At 37.5% G+C, this 19,008-nt stretch overlaps 1 protein-coding gene and 1 non-coding gene across 6 annotated transcripts in view; both read left to right on the top strand.

The window, feature by feature from the left end:
• GULP1 (GULP PTB domain containing engulfment adaptor 1) overlaps nucleotides 1-19,008 on the top strand; it is a 294,504-nt gene that overhangs the window by 76,235 nt on the left and 199,261 nt on the right. The window lies entirely within an intron of this gene.
• LOC132495561 (U6 spliceosomal RNA) lies at nucleotides 4,756-4,862 on the top strand. Its single transcript, XR_009533291.1, has one exon. It is a non-coding gene; the product is annotated as a U6 spliceosomal RNA (small nuclear RNA).

Here is a 19,008-nt window from a genome sequence, read left to right as displayed (position 1 = left end):
ATGACCAGCGTCCTTATAAAACAGAGGGAAATTTGAGATGCAGAAAGACAGACAGAATGTCATGTGAAGATAGAGGCCGAGACTGGAGTTATAAAGCTACAAGCCAAGGAATGCTAAGGATTGCCAGCTGTTACCAGAAGCTAGGGGCACGCCAGTAACTGATTTTCTCTCAGAGCTTCCAGAATGAATCAACCCTGCCAACACATTGATTTTGGACTTTTTTGGCCTCCAGAACTGTGAGAAAATATATTTCCATTGTTTTAAGCCACCAAGTTTGTGATATCTGCTATGGTAGTCCTAGGGAAATTAATACAATATGATTACCTATATGCATTTATACATTTTCATTTAAACCCTTTCCACTTCAAAAATAGACTTTCTGGACCATTATAATAAAAATTTGATGTACCTGCTCATATAGCTGAATAGAGGAGCACACAGAAAGAGGTAGAAAAAAAAGTTTAGGAAAAAGCCTAGACTAAAATAATTGCTATAAAGAACTAATATGGTATAGTAAAGACCATAGGTTCTAGAGTTAGAATGGCAAGTTCTATTCTTAATTCTATCATTTTTCATTTATATGAACTTGGGCAAGATATTTAACCTCTCTGAGCCACAATGACCTACCTCACCTGTATAACAAAAGATAACAGCACTCTTTCTTATGCGGTTGTGAGAAAAATACAATAATCTATGTTAACAACTTTGCACATTTTGAGGCATATAGTAAACTTTGAATAAGTATTGTCTGTTATTAACTGGAATTAAATGTTCATAATGGATCATCTTAAAATCAATCATTTAGAGCAGATATAAATTCTCATGAGACTCCCTGAGAAGGTAGCCTGTTCTCCTTTCTCTAGAGATAGTTGCTCTAATTTTAAAGAACCTCAACCACAAAACTGATATTAATTTAAGTAAGATAATATTAAGAAATCTCCCAATTAAGAAACAGTCATCGTTTACTTTTACCTAGGATCACCATTTGCTTCACTGACACAGAAAATGAAGAGTTTCGCACCCCAAGTTATGCTTAATTGTGTTCCACCATTTCTTAAGTGGCCACCTTCTAAAGGCAACCCATGCCTTCTCCTGGCCTCTATGACCCTACATTATTCTAATACAAAAAATAATTATGCAAATCTCTGTCCAGTTCTTTTTAGGTTAATCAATATTAAATGACACTTGCACAAAATCCTTCTCTAATTAATACTCAACATGTGAATAGTATTTCAGAGTACAGTCCACACTGGAACACTAGAGCATTCATTCCATCATAAAATCCTAATCCTATAAATGAAGCATTTATTTCTTTATTTACGCATTCTCTTTGTTCAGGACACTGAAGCGCAGAGAAGCTTAGTGAATTGCCTAGGTCACAGGGTTATATTAGTCTAATATACAAAGTTTTCTTTTTATTATGAAAAAAATCAAACATATATAAAGTAACATAATAAAATAATAAACCATCATGTACCCATCACCTCGTTATGTTTATTTAGAAGATTCACTTTCAATTTCTTAAAATCTCCCTACAAACACACATCTCTAGCTGTAATGCATAATTTAAAATGTGCATCATGTATTAAGACAAAAGGAGGAAGAGACAACCAGAAGACATATTCCAGAATGAAAATTTTCCACCCTAAGCATTTTGTCTCTAAACCCATAAAGACAAAGAATATCCCTAGGTAATAACATTCAAGGGACCATAAATGTATTCACCAAAAACTTACCGACAAAGCATGGACTAAGCATGAAGTTTCTGAAAATTCACTGGCAAAGGCAACACCTAAATATGTATAACCTAGTGATTAAATCTCACATAAAGACACTGAGTCAAAAATCTCCTTTTCAATTGCTTTTCAATGTAAGGTACTCTTAAATGCGTATACTGGTATCATGGGAGATAAGGCCTTTAAAGAAGAAAAATGGGATACCTCTTTCCCTATTTGCAACAATGAGCAATTCCCATTAAGGTAAACAACATGTGAAATATTTCCAGGAATCGATCACCGTTTTTACCTACAGAGGTGTTGGAAGTGCAATTTTCTCCGCTAGTATAGTCATCGTGAGGAACATTGCATCCAATGGACATATCAATGAAAAAGAAAACAAATTCAGCTACAAATAAAAGAATGTATTCTAAGAAGGGACTTCCCTGGTGGTCCAGTGGTTAAGACTCCACGCTCCCAATGAAGGGGGCCCGGGTTCGATCCCTGGTCAGGGAACTAGATCCCGTGTGCCACAACTAAGAGTTCACATGCTGCAACTAAAAAAAGATCCTGCATGCCTCAAAGAAGATTCCACAGGAGGCAACAAAGATCCCACCTACTGCAACTAAGACCTGGCACAGCCAAATAAATTAAAAAAAAAAAGAATATATCCTAAGAAATAAAATTGGCATAAGTTAGTAAAGATTCAGAACTTCAACAGAGTGGAGAGATAGCCAGAGATGCAGAAAATGGAAAGCCATTTTAGAGAAGTAGCTACATTTTTAACAACCCTCCGAGAACAGCCTGGCACAAGTGCAGGACAGATGGGGGTGGTGATAATTATAAACATATTTTCACCTTAGTTTTGCACAGCTATTAAGAACCACTTAAATTTTAGAAGCCCTTTCTCAGATGCAGCACAGTAGACCTCATAAAAGGCTAGTTACATATATTATTGAAATAATGACTACTAAACAGATACCAACAACTTCTCTTAAAATGCATATACATTTAAGATTGTGGTTAATAATTAAATACTTATTTAGCTTTACCTACAAGGGGGAGGGGGAGCTCTTAGTGAGTTGTCCAGGGCAATGTATCCCTCATCAATGATGTATCTGGGAGCCTGGAGAGATCTTAAGTATAATGGGAAAGTAGCATCTTTGTACTACATCCTGATATTTAAGTTAAGGGAGGTCAATAAAAAGGTTTCCAGAAGAAATAATTGAATAATTAGTCTGCCTACCCATGAAAGTCTGCAAAGAATAAAGTAGGCTTCTAAACCAGGAATAAGTTTATAAATAGTAGTTTTGCAAATAAAAATATGGGAAATAGGGTTTAGAAATAAGCAGTGTTCACATCTCTAGGTCATATCTGGCCACTAATTAGCCCAAGAATGTAAAGTTGAAATTAATCTCATAGATCTAATACTTAGATATAGGTAGTAAATCTCTCTGACCCTTATTTTCAAGTTGGGGTCATTGACACAGGGCTCTGAACTGCAAACAGAAATGCACTCTAGTAAATTTAAGTAAAAAGAAATTTAGGTGAAGGATATAAGGGATTCACAGAAAAACTGCATGATGGCTAAAGAACTAAGCTATGCAGTCTTAGAAACAGTACTGCATCTATAGAATCTATGCATCTATAGAAACAGTACTGAAATAAGAGCACTGAATTGGCCCTGTGTGCTCAGCGCTGCCGCCATCACCAGGCATTCTCACCAAAGTCCACTTTGCTAACCAGGATCTGTGCACCAGATGCTACTGAACATATTAGAAACTCTGCATGGCAGCCCCTGTAGATGAAATGTATCAGCCACCATCACTGCCAGATGGATTCCATGGTGCCTGTTTCTTGTCATTAATTTCCGATTGGAAGTCTTACCTGTGTGCATCTGATCAATAGAGCCTAGGTCATATGCATGTGTCCTTGATACACAAGAGGCTGAAGAAGCAAGGTTCTGGCTTCTATTCTGGGACATTACTCATATGGAACGATTTTCCCAAACAGGTGAAAAGTGGCAAAGATGTTGAAAGAAGTACCTAAGATGTCAAAGGTATCAAAGATGTGAGAACATCACCATGGATTTCCGTGGAGGATCTGCACGCTGGCATTTGAGAAACAGTCTCTACCATTGACTGAAAATCCATAATCTGGACCTGCCAACCTCTCCTCTCATCTCCTTCCACTCTCTTCCCACCAGCCACACTGGTCTTTAGTGGTCTTCCAACATGCAGAGCTCTTCTGGCTTTAGGATTTCTTCCCCAAGCATCCCTCTGCCTAGAGCTCTGTGTCTCCAAGTGTGTTCATGACTGACTCCTGCTTTGCTCATAGGTCTCAACTTAAATGTCACTTCCTGAGGGGGACTTCCCAGACCACCCCATCCACGGATGTCCTCACCCTATTCTACCCACATTCTTCCTTGTCACCCCATTCTATTTGCTTTACGGCACTGATCACTATTTGATTTTGTTTTACTTGTTTATTTTCAGCCTCAGTTGCCATAATTGCCATAGTGGAAGCTCTGTGGGTCTATGGGTCCTGTCTATCCTTTTTTTGCTGCTGTATCTTTAGCACCTAGAACAGTGTCTGGTTCACATTAGCCTTTCAAATATTCGTTGAATAATAAATGGACCCCTGCTATAGTTTATTTATTTATTTTTTTGCTATAGTTTAATAGGTCCATCTTATAAATGTGGAGGCAGAGGAAGAAAGACTCCGTATATGAACACATAGCAAATTAATAATCAAAGGGAGTCCTTGATTCCTAACCATGCAATTTCCAGGAAGAGAAAGGTGCAAGCAGCTTCAGCTGCTTCTTAATGCAAGGGAGGCAGTAGGGAAGAGCAGAAAGAACACTGATTAGGAAAAAAGCATGAGTTCTATAATCATACACTTCTGAGTTCAAGTTCATGCCCCCAAACCTAATATAAGTCTCACAGGTTTTTCAGAGAATTAAATGTGACCATATATGTATATTATACATATACGTTATTTCTATAACACCTGACACGTGCAGGTACTTAACTGGAGGCCAGTGTTCACCTTGGCGGCACAGACACTAAAACTGGAACAATACAGAGAAGATTAGCATGGCCCCTGCCCAAGGATGACACGCAAACTCATGAAGCAATCCACATTTTTCTACCATACATAAAATAAACAACAAGGTCCTACTGTATAGCACAGGGAACTATATTCAATATCCTATAATAAACCGTAATGGGAAAGAATATCAGAATATATGTACGTATAACTGAATCACTTTGCTGTTCACCAGAAACTAACACAACATCGTAAATCAACTATACTTCAAATAAAAATTTAAAAAATTGGAGGCCATAAAAATGTTAATTTATGAGTAATGATCCATGTCTGAGTTCACGTTCTCTTTATAATATGCTAAGAGAGACACATCGTAACATAATCTACATCAGAGTCTTCACATACAAAATGAGAATGTTCATTCTTTCCCACAACTGAAATTTACTGGGAATCTGCTATACGCCAGGCATGTGTTACGCACAGGTTGAAGTCTCTAAATTTCTCTCCAGCTATCAATGCTGAGGGCATTTCAATCCATTATTGCCATCTCCAAAGATCATCTTGATGCTGTAAACTAAGGGCAAAAACTGGCTATTATTTTCACTTTTCATTTACTTCAAAGAATTTATTGAGTCAAGCACTGTGCAAAGTTCTGGAGACAGAAGCTATTGGGAAATAACCCCTGCCTTTAAGGTACTTACTGTTTCATGAGAGAAACAGACAAAAAGAAAATTAGCAATAATGTGATATATACGAGATGCTATAGGAACCCAGAAGAACGGTACCCAACATAGAGTATAAGTTGGAAGAAGTGGTTCTGGGCAGAATCTGGGCTGAAGGAAGAGGAGGACTTAGCCAGGAATAGAAGAAGGGGTCAGACTTGCCCAGCAGAGAAAACAGCAGCTGCAAAGGCCCCGAGAAAAATTTAAGCACAGCACCTCTAAGAAACCAAAAAGTTCAAGAGAGTAGGGTCACAAGAGTCTCCAAAAGACAGAATTTCAAAAAAGGGTCTGTCCCCAACCCCCTGCGAGAGCCCTAGAGCTACAAATGATTAATTGTCCTTAATTACTTTGCTTTTCTCAAAAAAGAGAAAGAAACTCTTCCTTTAATTATTAGAGTACCTCTCCAGTCTGGCATTAATCCTCAGTTTGGAGTTTGGAGTTATCATTTTTTAAATATATACATGTATTTTCAACATTATATTTACACTGAAGCTCAATTTTATGTTTCTTTTTTTTATTCCCTTCATATTAGCAAATTTTCTTAAAGGAATTGTCCTTTGAGTCTTTGTGCCCCTTCAAGTCACCTTCCTTGGGCAATTTTTCTCTTAATTCCTCCAAGCAGCATCTTTCCTTTCCTCCCATAAAGTGACAGCACTTTCTACATTACTTCCATTACAGCACTCAGCAAAGTGCCTTTTAATAAGTTTCCTTCTTGCTAGACTGAGCTTCTGGAGGGAAGGTTTTGTCTTTGTATCCCAAACATGGTCTTTTTTTTCCTAATAAACACTTTTAATTTTAGAAGAGCTTTAGATTTACATAAAAGTTGCAAAGGCAGTACAAATAACTCCCTAGAGATCTTTTTAAAATTCAGATTTTGATACAGCGGGTCCAAGAAAGTCCAGATAGTCTGTGTTTCTAACAAGTTTTCAACTCATGCAAATGTGGCTGGTGCAGGGACCACGATTTGATAAGGGATGAGTGTCAGACAAATTGGGACAAGGGTTCACAACCTGGCTGCAAATTAGAATCACCTGGGAATGTGTTTTGTTTGTTTTTAAAATGGCATTGCTGGGCGGTACCCACCTGCAGAGATTCTATTCTAATTCATCTGCCCTAAACCCAGGAATCCATATTTCAAAAAAGCTTTTCAGGTGAATCCAATGTGCAGCCAGAGCTAAAACCCACTTGTCCTCCTAAATTGTGAGACACCTATATCTTAGCAGGCTCTCCGTTTCCTTCTCTGTAAACCGGAAATAAACACAAGTATCTGGTAAGGTATTACTGAGACTGAACAAAACAGCGAAAGTCAGCACCAAATTCAGTGCTTATTAAATTCTAGGTGCTTGAAAATGTTAATTACAAATTCTGACAGGCAAAAGGACATGTAAATACACATTTCTCACCAATAAACCTTCTTCGTGAACATTCTTCCTAAACTGTCTTTCCAGAGTTAGACTGCTCTCTGATCTCCAGCTGTCATGTAAAAGAGCAGGAGTTCAGGGTGTTAGGGTGGAGTCACCATAGAAATCTGCTAGTCTTTAGGGAATGTGGTCTAAGTATCCTTTGATTAATTCAGCAGGCCTCACAGCTGAGCCTGGAGTCCCTGCCCATGCAGGACAGAAACAGCTTTGTATGAGGACAGTCCACAGGGTGGCTAGATGGGTCTAAGCTGTTTATTCCAGAACAATGAGTGGTCACATCCGAACTGCAGCTGGTCTTGAGGAGAGATCTCAGAGAATCTTCTGGTTTCAAACCACTGTTCATAGACTTGAGGGGAAAGCTCCCAATAAAATTCAAAGAGTGATATATGGTCATTAAAATTCAAGCCAAAGGACACTAGCAATTGTGAAAAAAAAAAAAAAACTACGTCTTCTACATCTTCTAATATACAGCCCCCCTTCTCCAACTGTAAGGAATATAAAAGTAATTCTACTTTCAGCAGACCCTGAAGGTTAAAGGGTTACTTTTTTTTTTTTTTTTAAGTTCCTCAATCAAATGTTTTTATCAAACTAAACTGAGGTTATTAGGTTCTGGGGGTGATTAGAAAAGTTAAGAGATTAAGAGGTGCCACACATAATTACTATCCCTTTAATCCTGCCTTCACCTAAACCAATAACTAATTTTTTAAGTAACAGATAAGCATTTTTGCCCAAAATACTGTCACCTGCTTAAACAGCTGGAATCTACTATCAAGATCAAATCACATGATATCTTCCATGGCTGTTTTATCTCTATCGTCTTATATCATTTGAGTAATACACTTTAATAAATAGTGAGGGGGCATTTATAAAGACTGTGGGCAAAAAAATGTCACCTGCCATATCAGTAAACAAAGGATGTTGCGGCCGTCAAGGCATCAGCCACTGCAGCCAACCCAGACTGCGTACCCTGAGGGGATTCAGGATGGAGAAAAGCAGGAGACTGGCCCTAGATAGTTAAAGTGCATATAGAAGAAATGATCTCAGTGAGCCCAGACTCTTGCATCTTCCCATACATATTGAGAAAAGCACTAAATTCACTGACTTGGCATGTCTGGTTTTCTTTAACTAGCAGTAATCTTTTGACGTTGGAGTATCTGGTTTTTTAATTGTTCGTTTGACCTCCTATATATCCAACCTCCTCCCTTACTTCTTCAGAGCAATCCCTCAGAGCTATCTGAGAGGCTGCCTCCCGGGCTTTAGTCCTCAGCAAGTCCCCCTGAATAAAACATAATTCTGAACTTTTAGGTTGTGCATTTTTTTCAGTTAATGAGACACATATAAATATGGAAGGATACTCATCAAATTGTAGCAGAAGAGGGACTTCCCTAGTGGCACAGTGGTTAAGAATCCACCGGCGAGTGCAGGGGACACGGGTTCTAGCTCTGGTCCAGGAAGATCCCACATGCCGTGGAGCAACTAAGTCTGTGCACCACAACTACTGAGCCTGCGTGCCACAACTACTGAAGCCCATGCGCCTAGAGCCCATGCTCTGAAACAAAGAGAAGCCACTGCAATGAGAAGCCTGCACACCGCAACCAAGAGTAGCCCCCGCTTGCCGCAACTAGCGAAAACCTGCGCACAGCAACAAAGGACCAATGCAGCCAAAAATAAATAAATAAAATAAATTCACAAAAAATAAATTAATTAATTTTTTAAAAAAGCATATGTTACTTTCAGAAATGTAAAATAAATTTGCTTTAGAGATACAGGGCATCTGTCAGCAGTCTCTGTTTCTTAGTCTAGGTATAAGAAAATTACTTCTGCAAATCAATAGACTAGATACACTGCATTAGTAGCTACCGCCAACACACAGAAAAAAAATCACTAAGTTCATTTAGTTTTAGTCTTACCCTTTATGTAAAATTATCTAAATCAAATTTTCAGCAGCAGAATGGCCCACAGAGATCATATGCATATTCTGTTCTTATCTGGTAAATATGGATGGATTCTAGTCATTTAAGTACAACAGATGACAAGACACTAAAATTATCTGCCATCACCGAATATCCAACATTTCATGACACTTATCTTTGCCTTCTGACATCCCTCCCCTTCCCAAACGGTTCACTCTTGGTATAACTTTCTGGCTTTTCTAAATGGTATTATCTCTCTCGCAGTTATCCCTAGATTCACATAGACAAAGGGAGTCGCATAAATGAAAAGTATAAAATTGTACATAATGAAAACTTTCTAGGCCACAATAAGCTTCTGAAACATAGAAATGCTGAAATTAAATATAGAGATGGGCACATGGAAAACAATGTCCAGATGGAGAATTCTGATATTTTATTTTCTTCTATATTTGCCATGTAATTTTTTCTCATTCCATACCATGGGAAAGGATTCATATTCTTAACTGAAAACAACTTTTATGTCTGATATCCTCCTATCTTCTGCCCTGCAAAAATGGTGCTCGAATCCAATCCACCTAGAAACCTACAAAAAACTAGGAGTCATGCCAGGCTCCTCCCTCTTAGTTATCCCCCCACAACCAATCAGTCAGGAAGTTCTATTAATTCCAACTCTTTAATAACTCTTGCCTCTAACACTTTTTCTTAGTACCAGAATAGCCTTGCCCTCTCCAGCCACCCCTCCAATCTATCTACCACACTGCTGCCACAATATAAAGCTAATCAAGTTACTCGCCTAAACTCCCAAATTCTTTAAAACGGGAGATGCTCCAAGATCGGGCTCCTGCTTACCTGTTCAGAATGCCTCTTGCAATTCTCTCAAGGACAACCAGCCCTTCAGCCATATCAAGTTACTTACAGTTCCCCATTTATAACAAAGGAGGTTACATTTCCATGGGCTTTGCATATTTCCTTGTCAAGGAAAAATCTCCACCCTAGTTTCTCATCAGCTTAGATAAGACTGCTCCTCACTTTTCAAGATTCACTTTATACAACAACTCAAGTGAAACCAACTCAGAGCTTCCCAAGGAGAGACAGCTCCTCTATTCTTTATGCCACCTTTGCTTCCTCTGCTATGGTAGGAATTTGGTACACCCGTGTTCCCTCTTAGCCTTAGTGAGTGGCATATATCCTATGAACATAAATGTTTGTTGAAAGAACAAATGGATGACTCATAAAATGGCCTTGGGCTGAATAATGAGATAACTACCAATGCTGACCATCATTCTCCTGAAACCGAGTCCCCCTAAAACTAAGTTCCCTTGCTGAGTTTATGATTAATCTCTCTATCCAAAACTTTATTCCCTTTCTTGTCCCACCCCTGTTCACCTCAGGATTGAAGAGATTCAAAGAAAAGGGGGGTTGAAAGCAAGCAGGACCCTGGGGGTCTTTCCAGTACAAAAGCCCTTTCATACCCCATTTCCTGTTTATGGGGAAAAAGACTTTAGTCTTCTAGGCTTTCCCTGAGTTCCAAAGAGCAGACTCAAGCAGTTAATGATTAGGACAAGAGTCACAGCCTCTTGGTTCCTCCTATAGGGATACAGATAATAATCTGATGAATATCTCTGAGTTGTTCTATAGAAACTAAGACCCCCGCCCCAGTGAAGGATAGTGGCTACATGCTGATGCCAAGTACATAGACCTCAGACTGGTTGGAACCAGAAGGTTGAGATTCCCAAGACATCACCCTGTTACCTCACCACCAAACAATCAGAAGAAGGTCCATGAGCCAATCACACATCCTATGACTCTTTCCCCTAACACTGTCTTTAAAAACCCTTTCCTGAAAGACATCAAGGAGTTTGGGTCTTTTGAGCATGAGCTGCCCATTCTCCTTGCTTGGCACCCTGCAAATAAACCCTTACTTTGCTGCAAACATCCACGGTCAGAATTTGACTTTTTGTTCCGCAGGCACACAGAGCGCTTGCTCAGTAACACTCCCTTTAGAGCAGATCAGAGGAGTCAGTATTTTTTATCCAAGGATCCTGACTCTAATGTGCCCTGAAAGGACTCAGCAGCAATAATACTACCATACTAGATAGGGTTCTTTTATCCTTGCCAGTTTCCAGCTTCTATAAAATCATCTTTATGACAAGTACTGGAGGTGTAAATCACTAATTAAAATTTACCATTTTTAACGATAGAAGTAATATATAATCATTGTAGAAATATTAGAATGTAAAGATAAGTGAAAGAATAAGCTGTCCATAATCTCAACAGGCAGAAATAACCAACCACTGATAACATTTGGAGGACATCCTCGTAAATTGATCTTTTTGATATAAATGGATGCTATTACACACAAAAATGGAATCATATTATACAAACAATTTTTTAAATGAATTTTCCATTTCACAATATTCTGTTATGAATTATAATAATGATCTACAATTATAATCCAATGATGTGTTTATTGAAAATGTGGATTGCTGGACTCCATCTCTTGATCTATTGAAACAATCTTTAGATAGAGAGCCCTGTAATATTCATCATAACCCTCTAAGTGATTCCATGTACAGTAAATTTTGAGAGCCACTAACCACAGATAGTGTTTTCAAATCCCTATGGTAAATGACAGAAAAGTGAAGGTTTCAAAGGTATTTGTTTTGGCCGCACATAAGAAAGCATAAGAGTTATTACAAAATGGAATGGGTTACCATCCCAGTTGATGAGCCCCTGGTACTCTGCAAACAGATTTTGAATAGCTAGTCTCAAGGATGTGATGGTCATTCTGTATCAGGAAAGAGGTTGAAAGAGATCATTTCTAAGGTCTGTCTCAACTGTAAGATTCCAAGACTCTATAATTAAAGAATGTTAAGACTAAAGTATACTTCAGAGGCAAAAAAAGAATAGTTACCTGGGAAGAGAGTAATGGAACTAGCTGGGTATGTTTTATAGGCAGTGGTTTAGTGGTAAAGCAGCTCTCAAAGCTGACAAAAACTTTACACAGAATTAATTGAAAAATTTTTTTTCTAGAAAAGATTAGCAATTAACTGGTTTTCTAAGACTTTTAAACTGGTGATCCTACATTTCAAAAATGTCTTCCTTGGTAGCACTAACACAGAGCAAATAAAACGTAAAGGTTCAGGTTGAAAGAGTGAGGGACCCAGCCATCTTTGGCATACTTGGCCCATTGTGACTAGTCTGGGGACTGAGCCAGGAAGGGGGTGAGGTAGTCTGTAGAACTGTGGAAATACCAGTAATCTAATTTAATCTTTTAACTTTCAAACAAAGAATCTGAAGCCTAGAGATGTTGGGTTATATATTCACATAGCTAGTTGGTGACAAAATAATTACCCATGAAATCCACATTTCTCCCTCCTAGTCTAGTGTTTTGAGTAGTAAGGATTTCTTTATTATTGCAAATTGCCTTTTTTTCAAATCCTAAAAAGTTAGAGATAAGGCACAGAAGGGCTAAGTGTTTGAAATTGTATACAAATAAAGATGTCATATTGTAAACAAATGGCTTAAAATAATTGTATTTTAAAAGTGGACTGACATTTCAAGGATAGCTGTGCAATAATGCTCCCCATGTTCTTCTTCTTGGAGTTATAATTCAATTCCCTTGCTTGGCAGGAAAATCAGTGATTACTCTCACTTTCTGACATTTAAATAAAAATGCCTTCCAAAAAGGCAAATAATATTTTCAAACATAGTCCTTGTGTTATACACACTTTATATGTCTACCTGAGTTTACAAGCACAGGTCAGTATTTTAATAGACATGCTCATTTTTAGGTGCTTATGTTGTATACACATTAATTACAGAATATACAAGTTATTTTTTTAAATAAAATATTATGTCTAATTCTAATAACATTGTTCTTAGAGACTGACTGACTGACCCAACCACTTTATATCTACAGTGAAAATTATATTCATAAATATGTAAACAAGAAGTTTGAGAATCAAAAGCCTAGGTAATTTCAATTTAAATATCATCTATATGTTGATGACTCTTAAACTTGTATCGGTACCCTAGACAATTCCTATGAACCGCACCCATTCAATACATCTACTTCAATGCATCTCAAACTTAACAGATCCAAAATCAAATTCTTAATCTTCCTCCTTAAACTCTTCCTCCAACAGTCATCTTCATATCAGAAATGACAGCTCCATCCATCTAGCTGCTAAACTTGTCATGATTCTGTACTCATTTTTTAACCACTGGCAAATCCTGTCCCCATATTCCAAAATACACGCAGAATCCCACCATTTCTCACTATCTTTGTTGCTGGAATCATCATTGTCTTTCTCAATAGCCTCCTAACTGGCCTCCCTTCTTCTACCTTTGTCCCCAGTCTATTGTCCAAACAGTAGTCAGAGGGACAAATTATAAGCCAGTCATCACCTCCAATGACTTCAATCTCACATTGAAAATAAGCCCTAAAAGGCACTCGGTGGTCTTCCCACTTCATTCTACTACCATTCTGACTTAATTTCCTACTACTCTCCCATTTGCCTACTTCATTCTAGCCACCCAGTCCACCTTGCTGTCCTTCCAATATTCCAGGAAAAGAGTTTTTCCATGTAGAAGGTTCTTTCCCTACATGATTTTTTTCCACACCTACTTCATATATCACTGATAACATCAAAGCATCACAGACATATTCCTAGACTAACATCTGTATCAGTGTCTAGAAGGAAATGAGTAACACACTAAAATTAAGATAATCGATGGAGAGTTTAATAAAGGACTACTTACAAGAGTTTGGGAAGGATGTAGGAAATCAAAAAGGGATAATGCAGAACCTCAGGGATAGTAACAGGGGGCTACTGCTACACACAGCCCTGAAGGGACACGAGAGAGGAAAGGTACTGAAAACCAGAAACAGCCCAACTGAGAGGGCAGACTTGAGAGAAAAAGTGATAATTGGAGGGGAGCAGCAATCAAGTTAAGGCCACCTGCAGGAAAAGAGCTAAGAGAATAAACAAGGTGAACTCACACTTCTCTCTCCCTCATATCTCTTCCCGGGGGCTTATTAATATGGTTTATATTGACTTGCCTCCCAGGGCAGAGAGCAGAATAGAGAAGGGTACAGAATGGACCTGGAAGAGACATCTGAAGATGTCCAGCCCACTACTTCACTCCATTTCTCCCTAGCACTCAAGCAGTACTTGTTGAATGAAACTGTATGATTCAATGGTGATTGTCCATTGAATAAAGCTTTTAAATATGCTATATAAGCTATGTTTCCTTAAAAAGAACTCCTCTGACGGGGGTCAGAAGGAGTCGGGAGCCACACAGGTCATCCAACGGAGACACTAAGGAGGCTTACATGAGCTCGATATGGTGAATAAGTGATGAGGTGTCTTCCATGCCTCCCGTTCTGCCGTATAGAACTTAAGATTGGTTATCATATTCACCAAGACAGAGAAGTATGAAAAAAAGGAGGTGGGGTCACGGGTAGGCATTGCACTGAGTGTCTCCCCACAACCTAGATGCTTTGCAGGTGACTTGTGATGAGTTGATCGGTGATATCTGATGTATAACATAGATGTTTCTGATAAAAGAAACAATAGGGGGAAAAGTCATACATATGTCATACTCTGAAGGGTAAGGGAGTATTAAATGTTAAAATATCCATCCTACATACTTGTATCCACCATGAATAAATCAAGCAAGGCTTCTCGTGAGACCCTTCATCTCCCTGGCAAGGGTTCATTAAAGAAAAGCTCTTTGAGGAACAAACATTAGTAGAACTTCTGATTCCTTAGTTTTCTAAATTACTTGTGTCACTTGGGGACTTGTATGCAGCAATAAGAAGAGCATTACTTCTTTTGTTAGAGCTTCCCAGATTCCCCAAAGTTGGTACTATTAGAGGAAAAGATAAAACAATGGGGCAGAAGAGCAAACATCTGTTTTACTTGTGAAAACTGAGGAATTTGTGTTGATGGAGAATTTATTAACAAATAATGTATTTGCTAATTCTAGTAGCACCTCCCAGGCCACTCCCAAGAAAAAAATAAACAAAAAAAGCTATCAGGGTAACATATCATCAGGAGACCGAATGGAAAGTCCTAGAAGACAGCCTCTGAGAAGGTCTTTCACACCCACACCAAGTTTCATTAAGAATCTCTTTCACTGATGATACCTATCTGTCTTTATTTTCCTGAAAGGGAACATGGTGATAAACAAGGTTGAGAGAAGATAGAGACAGACTGAAGTAGACTGAGTTGCTATGGTTTTTGAAATTTAATCCTAACCATAGAAACATCACCTTATATACTCTAGTATCACTCTTCCAATCTATTTTCATCCTGTTACAAACCTCTTTCCTCTGAAAGAAAATCAGTTATGTTACTATGCTTGATCTCCAATTTAAGAAGTTATAAAAATAATCTCTGAAAAGGATCTTTGGGTTCCTGGAAAAAATCTGTTTGCTACTGGGGCCCCATTCCATATGCTTCCCATTTAGGGGCAGATCCAAGTATTGTGAACTTTGACGCTTATACAGTGAAGGCAGGGGAGCCTTTTAAGTAAATAAATTTCAAAATACCACAAACAAATAATTTGACAGTTATCACAAAAATCACAAAATCCAGAAAAGTTGCACACGTTTTCAAGTAATTAGTAGACATGCTTCTTTCGTGTCTAGTAATGACGTTTGGCATTTTGTTTTGTTTTGGCTTATACACTTTGGGTGCCTCTTCATATTTCAAGGATCTTATATCGCTTTCTATGGGAAGACTAGAAAGTTAATGCAAAGTTTCCTCTATGAGGGTCGATCCCCCAAATAGATCCCAGTATACACATTGATGAAATGAGCATGTTCATCAGCCTTTTATCTTTGGATATTTTCCCATACCAAAGTGACTTTATAAACTTTCATGCTGATACAATGAACCGTACAAGAAGAGGCTGATAGTTCACTTCAATTTCCCATCTGTGAAATAGTGGTAATGTTAGTACTTACCTGTATACTTGTTGTCAGAAATAAAATAACTAACACATTTGTAGAGTATACAAAACAGTGTCTGGCACTCTGTTGCTATCTCATGTTATTAATAAGGACTGAGTTTTAAAAACTGTGGGCGGGTTGTGAGAAATCATCCTCACTACTGGAAATAACTCCCAATGCTCAGGCACCTCTGATGTCCGGAAAACAACATAATGTTTTTGTGCTAATTACGAAGAGATACTGTCAATGACCAACATGTATTTGAGGAAAGACCTCTGTGCATTGAATAGTTTGAAGAAGTACAAAATGTATTTTAGGAAGTTCATGTCCTCAATGAGTTCATACTTTTCCATCAATTAAAAATACATTATTTTCATCAGGGCCTGCAAAGGGTAGGGGGGCTGGCAATGGAGAATTGATGTTTAATGGAGTATAGAGTTTCAGTTTTGCAAGATGAAAAGAATTCCGGAGATGGTTCCACAACAGTGTGAATGTACTTACTACTGAACTGTGTACTTAACAATGGTTAAGATGGTAAATTGTATGTTATGTATATTTTACGGGAATTAAAAACTTAAAAACAGAAAAAAATATATTTGTTTAGTCTTAATCTTACTTTCACATTTCATTCAAGCACAAATTTGTGGAAGTTAAAAAAGACACACAGGAATAAGCATCACATGAATCAGGAAGTTATCAAATAACAAAATTATGTCTGTAATAAAGGAGGCTTGAGAGATAACTCTTCCCACCATCTCCCATCCCAAAAGACTGAATAGAAAACTGATGTAAAAGGCTGATGAGGAGAAATAGGATAGGCAAGTATGTCATCAAAGGAAAAAAATGTACAAATAGAAAACAGTTTAAAAATTCAATAGTGAAAAATCCATTCTGTAAACCTGAGAAAATGCCAAACTTGGGTTATTAGGTCTTATTGATATTTTTATATTTTACTTACATGGATGAAAAAATATTGTTTCTTTTCCTCCCGTTTTCTTTCTTTTCCTTTCCCTTTACTCCCTCCCTCCATTTCTTCTTTGTCAAACTACCCAGTCAAACTTGATTTTGCAAAAGGTGCTTTATGCTTTGTTTTTTGTTTGGTTCTCTCAAGCTAGTCAACTAAGCAATGAGATGTTTGTTGTGACACAAAAAAAGTAAGAACAACTCTCAGTCTTTGAGCAAATGTATTTGTAAAGCATTGACATGGCCATTTTCACAGCAGGGCAAATAAGCAAATTAGGGTATTCCCTAAGGTATTCTTGTCTGTGACTCTTGTATTTTAGTATTGTTATCACTGTACTTGACAATTTATTTGCATGTATTTATTTACCTATGTTAAATTAGAAACTAAGTGAAATATTTCTAAAGTTTTTTAACCCATGTTACTAATCTGTGTGTGTGTGTGTGTGTGTCTTTGTGTGTTTATTTACACCACTCACAAATTCACATCAGCTTGTGCACTGAAGAAGCAATAAGTGCTAAGTGGCAATTCTTAACATATTGGGATCATAGGCCCTTTTGAGAATATATTCATAATACCTATGAAAACACCTAATATTGCATGCAATTTTAGGTCATCTAGGAACTTTTTGGAACACGTTCATGTAGCCTGTGAAACATATATTTGATGAATCATGGTCTCTTTAGTTTTGTATATTTATACCATTAACTTACATTCATGTATATAAACATGAATCCCTGATACACTGTATGATTTGAATAAAATTTTTCACTTTTAACCATGTTTAGTTCATTGGCAGTATGGTGCTGAAGATGGAGAAAATCCTTTTTCATTTTATCAAAATTCAAAACCTTCTTTGTAGCCTTGTATCTTTATAAATTTTATTCATCAGGATCTGCATATTGGTAAGCAGGTGAAGTCTACCCAGTAAGATCAGCCAAGAAGATGTTATATGTCCTAGATTAGAAATACACATTTCATCAATGTGTATACTGGGATCTATTTGGGGGATCTACCACCACCATAAAGTGGTGGTAGATCACACTTTTGGGTTGTGTTTTAGGTAGGGTAGTGCTTTGAAGTACCGAACAAAAGGACAAACCAACTTGGCACCAAGAAGTATTATATCTGTATATGTTTTCCTTTTGTAAGATGTGGCTTAAGACAAATATTTCTTGATAACATTATGCAAATTGTGGTAAAAGGAAAGAAAAGGAAATAGAAATATCTGAAGGAAAACAGTTATGTTATTAAAGCAAGTGATAAACTGAAAAAAATATTTAGTATTAATAATCTAGATTAAGAAATATTGGGGAAAATATTGAATAGATTCTTGCTACTATAGTTCTAAAAAGGTTGCTTCTTACAGAAGGAAGATGACAAATAAAATCAGGAGTTAATACATGGAGTTGAAAACTAAACCACTAAGTTTACCTGATTGACTAATAAATTATTTTCTATTGAATATTAAATTTAGGGTAAATGAATAATAGTTAATATTTTTTGAGGTGATTGGAAAAAGGATAGAAATGATATGTTTATTTTTAATAATAATCATAAGATCCTAAAAACAAAGTTATGGGAGAAAAGGTATAAAATCACAAACAAATAAAAGGATGTATCTTTTGGACATCCATTTCTAATCAGAAAACATTGAGTGATTGATACATTTTAAAAATAAGTGATCAGGGGCTTCCCCGGTGGGGCAGTGGTTGAGAGTCCACCTGCCGATGCAGGGGACACGGGTTCATGCCCCGGTCTGGGGGGATCCCACATGCCGCGGAGTGGCTGGGCCCGTGAGCCATGGCTGCTGAGCCTGTGCGTCCGGAGCCTGTGCTCCGCAACGGGAGAGGCCACAACGGTGAGAGGCCCGCGTACCGGAAAAAAAAAAGAGAAAAGTCATAAGTCTAGCATTTTAGCTATATAGTGGATAATGGACTCAACTATATTCTTTTGGCTTTTAGGTCTTTTTATTTTGAGAAGAGAACCACAAATTCTTTTTGATTTTTAAAAAAATGCCAACACAGTTACAGGACAGTTACAAAGATGTATTGGAAGGCTTATCAATGATAATTTTCTTTATGGATAAATTTAACACTTTAAATTGGATTTGGATGCCAAAGAAATACATAAAAATTTCAAGTACCTATTACCCTGCTCTCACTTCCTTATATATATATATATATATATATTTTTTTTTTTTTTTGCGGTACGCGGGCCTCTCACCGTTGTGGCCTCTCCCGTTGCGGAGCACAGGCTCCGGACGC

This window comes from Mesoplodon densirostris, chromosome 8, assembly GCF_025265405.1.
Source record: "Mesoplodon densirostris isolate mMesDen1 chromosome 8, mMesDen1 primary haplotype, whole genome shotgun sequence".
In the NCBI taxonomy this organism is placed as follows: domain Eukaryota; kingdom Metazoa; phylum Chordata; class Mammalia; order Artiodactyla; family Ziphiidae; genus Mesoplodon; species Mesoplodon densirostris.
This window is presented reverse-complemented; position numbering and strand designations above follow the sequence as displayed.